We start from the raw sequence: 7,670 nt of genomic DNA, 5'->3' as shown, positions 1-7,670 counted from the left end.
TCTAGAAAGCAGTCAAATGTCTGAAAGCATACTCTAGGGAAGAAATAGCGGTTTTGATCATTTACATCTGTCCTGTCCTCTCCAGTACAGGTTTCAGGAATGTATGTAATTTATACACATAGAATATATTGTTGATTTGTCAAAATATTTCTAGACTTGCAGGAAAGCTATGATATTAGTTAGATATAAATTGTTTTTTAAATAAAACATGCTAGTGAAAATTTGTCACCCCAAATCAGAAGCCATGCAACCCGTCAACAGTGAAGAAAGCATTATACAGCTTGCACACAATCTTTGGTGTCAGGAAATTTTTGAAGAATTTCATTATCTCGAGCTCCATGAGCCCTGTGTCAATATGGTCATTGGTAACACGCACATCCAAGAATTTGTGAAGTTGAAGTCATGTCTGAAACATCATGTTTGTCAAAAATTAAAATGAAATAAAGAAGATTTGAAGGTATGTTATATCTGACTGCCATTTTCCCACCTCAAGCACTGTTGGAGCAAAAGAAAAAGCTGTCCTCTCTCTGAAAGGTGTTTGGACAGGACTGATGTTGGACAGATTGATTTAGCCCTTGGGCTAAATTCCCAGTACACCCCAGATGATATGAGCACAGAAAGGCAAAATGAATTGGAAGTCATAAGAAAACCTACAACTTTAATACTGTTTATGATCTGCAGTATTAAGGTCTTGGATCTCTAGCTGGCTGTCAGAGGCTTAGTCACAGAAATAATAGAAGCAGCTTGTATTTCCTATAATTCCCGATACCTCTAAATGCGTAAATCTGGCAGCTGTGAGCATCTAAGATGATCATCCTCATACTTTCCATTTTAGAATGAGAATGGCTGAGGAAGACCAAATATTTTAAAGTTCTGGGATTTGTGTTCCTCCCCCAGAGTGGGTTCTAATTCGTGTAATCTACAGGTCATAGTTAAGATCATCAGGTTTTCAATGGTGAAAGAAGTCATGACTATTCTGTGGGGGAAGTAGAGATCAATTTCAAAGGCTCAGCCAATCTATCTGGATATAAGTTTGGATTGTGAAACCTTTGGCAGGAATTCTGATCATGGCAGCTGTGTGAAAAAATTCTGTACTACTGACTGTGTTTAGCACATATTGGGTAATTTAAGTAGCAGTATACAAACTGATGTATGCTCACTAATCTGCTCCACTACTTCACAAACACTGTCATCTTAATGTAAGACCTGGGAAAAAAACTCACAGCTTTCCAAAAATCAAATTTTGTATCAGAAAAGATTGATTTTTTCTTTTATTAAACAATTTAACGCATCATCTGAATTAAAAGCCCAGCCTCTCCACAGGAAAATGTCTATATTAAAGATTTTGTCTAAGGGATTTAATGAAGTTGTTTTATTAAGTAGTTCTTTCAGGGGGGATGGGAAATATTGTGTGAAAGAAGAACTTTATGATAAGAAAAATATATCAGATACTTATTAGTTAATGAAGGCTTTCAGAAATTTCAGTGTAGTACATGAGATCAGTCCATACCGGGGAAATGTGCCTCTCCAACAGCATGCCTCATGCTTGTGTACTTATCCCAGCTTTATATTTTTCCTCCATCTTCCACCACTACCCAAATTTTGGACAGCAAGGCTTTTTAGTCATTCTTGCACTACATTGTATTAAATTATTCAGATTGTTTTCTGAACCTCTTAAAGAAATTCATAGGGCACCCCACAATTTCTGTCATCCACTCCCCGAAACCATTAGAGGGGAGAAATGTGCTAAAAGTGACAGAGGAGAAGATTCTGCATGCAAACACTTGTCTTCAATAATTAGCCCGTAATGGGAAAGAAATCATCACATCTGTACAAGTGGCAAACCAACTCGTGCCTCAGCAATATGCTTCTTCGGTATGACTGAGCATGTAGGTTCATTTTTAAAGCAGTAATTCAAATGGTGTAAAGGGAGATCTGTTTGTTTGCCTGCCTCCCGCCCCCCCCCCCCCCCCCCCCCCCCGCCCCCCTTCAAAGACAGAGCATTAGTTAAAAAAACAAATGAAGGAAAATTCCCCAAAGAACCTTAGCAGGGAACAAGAAAAACATCCATTGTAAACAGCGGGTGGGTCTTCTGACAGGCTTTGTTTGCAAATGATAACAATTACAGGTAATTTTTCATTTCAATTGGAAGAACAGGTATAAAAAAAAAAAAAAGGAGAGAGAGAGAAACAGAGAGCGAGCGAGATTTCCCAAGTGTCTTATTCCCTCCCAGGTCTACAACCTAACAGGAGTGTAGAGAGCTCGGTAGTTTCTTCTCATTCCATTAAGTGAGATCTAATTGTGTCTCTTCTGTCTGTTGGCAGATGCGGTTTCTACATAACAACAGCCCAGAGACAGAGCTGCCTGATTAATGCCTCCAGCTGTCATATGCCCCATTATCTGTGCATTTGCATAACTTAATGGTTTAGGACAGGGGAGAGAGGATGCTTAATTTAATGTTTAGCAGGCCCTTGATAGCTGAATAATTTAAGAACTGTCAAGGGAGGTCAGTCCTACAGCGATTCAGCAAGACAGCTATGATTTCTGCATATCATTAAAATCCTTACTTAGGATAATTTGAAAAAAAGAAGGAGGGGTGGGGGGTGGGCAGAACAACAATGCCTGAAAGGAGGCCCTGCTCTTCTGTTAACCCTTCCTTCCCTGAGGACTAGGAGAAAGGCTTTGGGAAAACATAAATTTATCACACGACCAAGACAGAAAGGGTTAACCATATTATTTCTCTCCCCCATCCCCCATCCTTCTTCTCATAGCTAACGGGTGGAAATACAGAATTTACTTAAATTCAACTAACAGCCCAACATGCTTTGAACAGGAAACACTCTCGGTTTCATTAGATACTAATGAATATTATTAAGCTAATCTGCCATTTGTTTTCTAATTATGTGTCAGAAAGCACCACAGTGGCAGCTGAGGCAACTGCCAGGGTGCATTTATTTATCTTCCAATCCTGTTTTTGCTGACCAGCTACAGAGCAGAAAGTGATTAGGATCAAATGAAAAGGGCTAAGAAAATAATATTTTTTTTTTCAGGTTGATTACTGCTGTTCTTTTCCAAGTTCATCAACTTCTAAGTGACATGTGACTGTGTTTTAAGCATTGAGAAAAAGGCACTATTCAGGCCTCCCTGTAAGGCATAATATGAAACTGGATGAAAGAAGTATTTTATGGCTGGATTAGCCCTACCTGTTTGGTAGCCAACCCAAGGACTTGCTCAATGAGTCATGGAATTGTGCTCTGATATTTCTGTTGAATTCATCGTATTCATCTGGCCCTGTCCTTCGCTCTCCTAAAGCAGAGCTCTGCGCTTCCTGAGCTCTGGCATTTTGAAGACCATATGGTTACCATTTAAACAACTTCAGAACACATCTGATTAATGTTTCTGCTAAGAGCAGGAGTTGATAAGTTCAGTGTTGCTTGGTGGAATGATATTTATTTACACTAAGGCATGCAAAATTATTTCACTGAGTGAAGCGAGCCTGCTTCTTTGTTTGTGGTAAGTAGTCTGACTCTTCAGCTTGGTGCTTTGCCCCCAAGAGCCTCTGCCTGCATGGTTTCCTGGACCACCCATTCTTTTCTGGCTTTATCCTCCAACCGTGACTTCTGTCTGTTCTTCTTTGTCCAGCTTCAATTCATTTGGTTCTGACAGAAACCCCCACAATTTTCCATGGGCTCGTTGCATGGCCCCTCCTGGCAGCTAGCTTTTTAGGCAAGGACTTCTGCTGCTTTAGCAATCTGTTTCTGTGAAAGACCTGATCAGCTTATGTAATTTCTGATTTCATTTACTTCATATATAGGCAATCACAAAATGTGCTTATGTTAAAGAGGTAACTTTTAAAAATAGCAATAACTTATACACATTATGTCAATGTGTATGTGTGCATACAGTCCATTAGACCTGTGTACAGAAATATATGTACATGCAAATGGGTGAGTAACCTTAGATTTTTTTTTTCCATGTGCTATATTAGGAGCTTAGAACATTATCTGCCGTTGGACCATCTACTCTTCCTCCCAGAAAAAGGGTGGGGAAAATGAAGCTGGAGGATTACACTGAGAGCTGAAGGACAGCAATTGCTATTGGTTTGCAGGTGCCCAAGATTTTGAATGGGATTGAGTGCCCCCTGTCTTTGTACTGTTGAAATCTAAGTGATGTTTTTCTTTACATTTTAGAAATATAGGAACTCAACAATTGTCAACAGAATTAATTATTCAGCTGCTTTAGTCTGTAAGTAATGACCTGCATTCTCATCTTGTAGTTCTTACACTTGACAAAGACATTTGGTGGGGTGGAGTAGTAGAGCTGTAACAGCCTGGAAAGGAAACAGAAATCTCCTCTGTTACAGGGCTGTTTTGTCCTTTTTATGATCACCTCCTGAAGCATGCAGTACTAACGGCATGCTTGTCTGTAGTGACTGGTAACTTTTATACACAGAACTTGTCCATGGTGTCAAAGTCCTGGGCAGTTCCAGTTCATAATCCTGAGGAAAGGAAGGAAAGGAGAGATTATGGCTTTTTTTTTTTTTTTTTTTTTTTTTGCTTGGGTACGTTGCTATTTCTTGCTTGCAGGTTCCTTGATTTTTACTCATTGATACAATTTTTAATGTTTGTTTGATTTTGTTTCCATTTGGTTTGTTTTAGAAGTAAAAATTGAGAAACAAGCGTGCATTGTGAAGCTCAGTTTTTGAGAGGTACATTTCCGTCAGGTTCATTTTTGGCCATTGCCTTTTTGTTGCTTCCTAGCAGGGAATTGATTAGAAACAGTGTGAAGCCAAAGCAGCAACAGAGATCTTTTATTTGGTGGAAACATATAGTTCCAGGTTAGAGACCTTACTGTCAAGCACTGTTGGCCTTAGAATCATTTTGCTCAGTTCTTATCAGAGACAAATTTAATACTTGTGCTGGAAACCCATAAGGACAAGGTTGTCCATTCTCAGGCTTCTGCTAACAGAAAAAGAATAGCAAACAAAATGGGAAGGGAAAAAAAAATCCTTACGCATGCTAACATAAATCAACACAGTTGTTCCAATCAGCACATATGGTAAGGTAACATTGCCCACTGCTCTGAGACCCTCTAATGGAGGACCATATGGGCTGCTGCTGCATCAAAACACAATAGGCCTGTGTTTAGGACTCCTCGGTGACCTGGATTCAGAACTTCCTTGCTTTTATTTGTTTGTGTGTCTGCATCAACATTTTTTTTCCAACATAGGGATTTGTTCTTTTTTTTTTTTTTTCTTTTCAAATTCCTTTGTTCTGTGAGAGATTCCTATGGATAGAGCAAGAGAAATGTGTGCCTTGTATTTTTGGTATTTCATGTTACTGTCTTTGTATATTTTGGTACATTTCCAGATTTCAGAAATAGTAAGAAACCATTACAACTGGATCACTTTGTCAGAATAAATTCACAGAGAGAAAAAGTATTTTTTCTTTGGTGCACATTTTTTGAATTACAAAATGATTCTTTTGGAATCACGGAAATTAGGGAGGCATTCTGGGAGTTCCCATTTGTACAGTCAGTGCCACTGAAGGAGTTGCAAAGCAAGATGTTGTTAAAACTGTGGTACTACAGTGTTATAAATTTTATTTACCTGAAGACTTATAAACTGTAATTGAAGTAGTCACAAAGAATACCCCTGGATCTAAGCACTCCTGCATGGTAATACTTGGTAATAAGGATCTTTGCTATATGCAGAACATACTTTCCTGCTTTTTCCACACCCATCAATTCCTCAGCTCCTGCAACCCCTTCAAATAAAAAGTTACAACCTCTTTTTTTTTTTTTTTTCAGGAGAAAACATGCAAATCCTCCATCGATTCCACACTGTTTCGTTCAACAGATCCTCTTGCCTTTGATCATATGCTTTGGCTAGCTCTTCTTACTGCTTTACTGTACCTGTTATCTGACTTTAGGGCCCCTGAAATCCACTGGATTTCTAGCTCTCCATCAAGTTATGGCTTTTTATCCCCGATCCCAAATGGAAGAAGATAGGTGAGGTCCTCCATTTCCTGGTCACTCAAGACGGAACGGCAGCAGATAGGCAGATAGGTGGTGGCTTCTCCTGGGCTGCATCTGTGGCTTTACGTGGTGATACTGCTCTTCCTTCTCCTACTGCTACTGCTAGGTGATCTTTTATTTTTTTTCATCATAACAAAAACATAGTTAGCAAAGACTATGCATTCACCAAACATTCATCATGGACTTTCCAATCTCAGTGTAAGACAGAAGACAGCAGATGGATACGGAGGACAGATGGGGATGTGGTTATTAACACAATGATCGAGAGTGGTTGGCTGTAGGATGGCTTCCCTTTCTGTTCACAAAGTGGACAGGTTTTCTCTAGCAGCTGGGGCTAGCTAGTGGGAATGAGTACAGGCAGAGGAGGGCAGATGTCTTCACATTGGTGAGCAGGGAAATAGGGCATAAACTCCCCTCAAGTGATAGCTCTTTTGCATCCGGGATGGGTTTAGATTGATTTTCCCTTGCAGACAGTGGTTTTCAGAAGTACCAGCTTCAAATGGCATTGGATGTATGTGGAAGCATAACGGGCTTAAATGGATTGTAAACGGGCCCAGGCCATGGCAGAAGGGTAGCAAGGTGCACTGAGACAGAAAAGGCAATACCTACTAATACTTACTACCAATATGACCGTATTTCTGTAATTTTTTATAACTGGCATCCCTGAGAAAGGGTATAAGTATAGCAATCTGACTATGCAATAAAATCATCATCATCCCAGAATCAGGTAACTGTTTATTTTGTATCTGCTTCTTCTGTCAGTACTGTTGCTTTGATGCTCATGCAGTATGAATGTAAAATGAATTGTATTACTGGATACTACAGTACAATAAATAGCAGGTTGAGAGGCCAACATGGCCTTGAGCTCTTGGTTATTCTCTAGGTAGAGAAAAGGTAGGAATAAGTATTCTTGGTAAATATCATTAATTGCTCCAGGTCTTTCCCCTACTTAACAAAATTTCTTTTCTATTTTGTTTTCTTTCCAACTTTCCTCTTAAGACTGCTTTCTTCAGTGCTCTGTCACATCAGTCAAATTTTCCTTCTTATATCTGTTTTTTCATCTTAGAATCATTTCAGATAGGCCCTTTAATTCTGTGAAATACTTGATTCTGAAACACGAAAATTCTGCTGGCAAAACAGAAATTAATTCCTAATATAGAACAATTCAGGAGCAGAAAGGAACTGGCAAGCTTCTTGTTCCTTCTCTTTCCTTCTGAAATAGACTGAATTCTTCCAAATCTGAAAATTTGGTTTGGTTTTATGGAAAGGTTCCAGTCAGCGCTTATTCTTCTAAACCAATTTCAAAGCGTAAGTCCTACAATAAAAGACTGATCTCATGCATACAGATTCAAAACCACTTTTCTGATTCTGTCTTTTTCTGTCACACCGAAAACACAGAGAAGTCTCACATTCATATTCTCCCACTCACACATTTAGTGGAAAACAATGCAAATATTCTTCTGCTGCACTAGATGTCACCTAGATGAAAATTTAAAAATAAAATATCCTCTTCCTTCTGTTTCCAGAGGCGATTAGGATGACAAGTTAATCAAGACTTCATCTGAGCCTTGCATTTTCTATTCATCATATCACAGCTCTTCTTATGTAGCTGTCCAGTCCACTCAAAGCAGGCT

At 39.1% G+C, this 7,670-nt stretch overlaps 1 long non-coding RNA gene across 1 annotated transcript; it reads left to right on the top strand.

The window, feature by feature from the left end:
• Positions 1-2,808: 2,808 nt before the first annotated feature.
• LOC106045445 (uncharacterized) lies at positions 2,809-6,967 on the top strand. The gene is made up of 4 exons (XR_001212779.3): positions 2,809-3,513; positions 3,989-4,108; positions 4,191-4,245; positions 5,809-6,967. It is a non-coding gene; the product is annotated as an uncharacterized lncRNA (long non-coding RNA).
• The last annotated feature ends 703 nt before the right edge of the window (positions 6,968-7,670 follow it).

Source organism: Anser cygnoides, chromosome Z, assembly GCF_040182565.1.
Source record: "Anser cygnoides isolate HZ-2024a breed goose chromosome Z, Taihu_goose_T2T_genome, whole genome shotgun sequence".
In the NCBI taxonomy this organism is placed as follows: domain Eukaryota; kingdom Metazoa; phylum Chordata; class Aves; order Anseriformes; family Anatidae; genus Anser; species Anser cygnoides.
The sequence above is the reverse complement of the archived record's forward strand: the minus strand, read 5'-3'. Positions and strand labels throughout refer to the sequence as shown.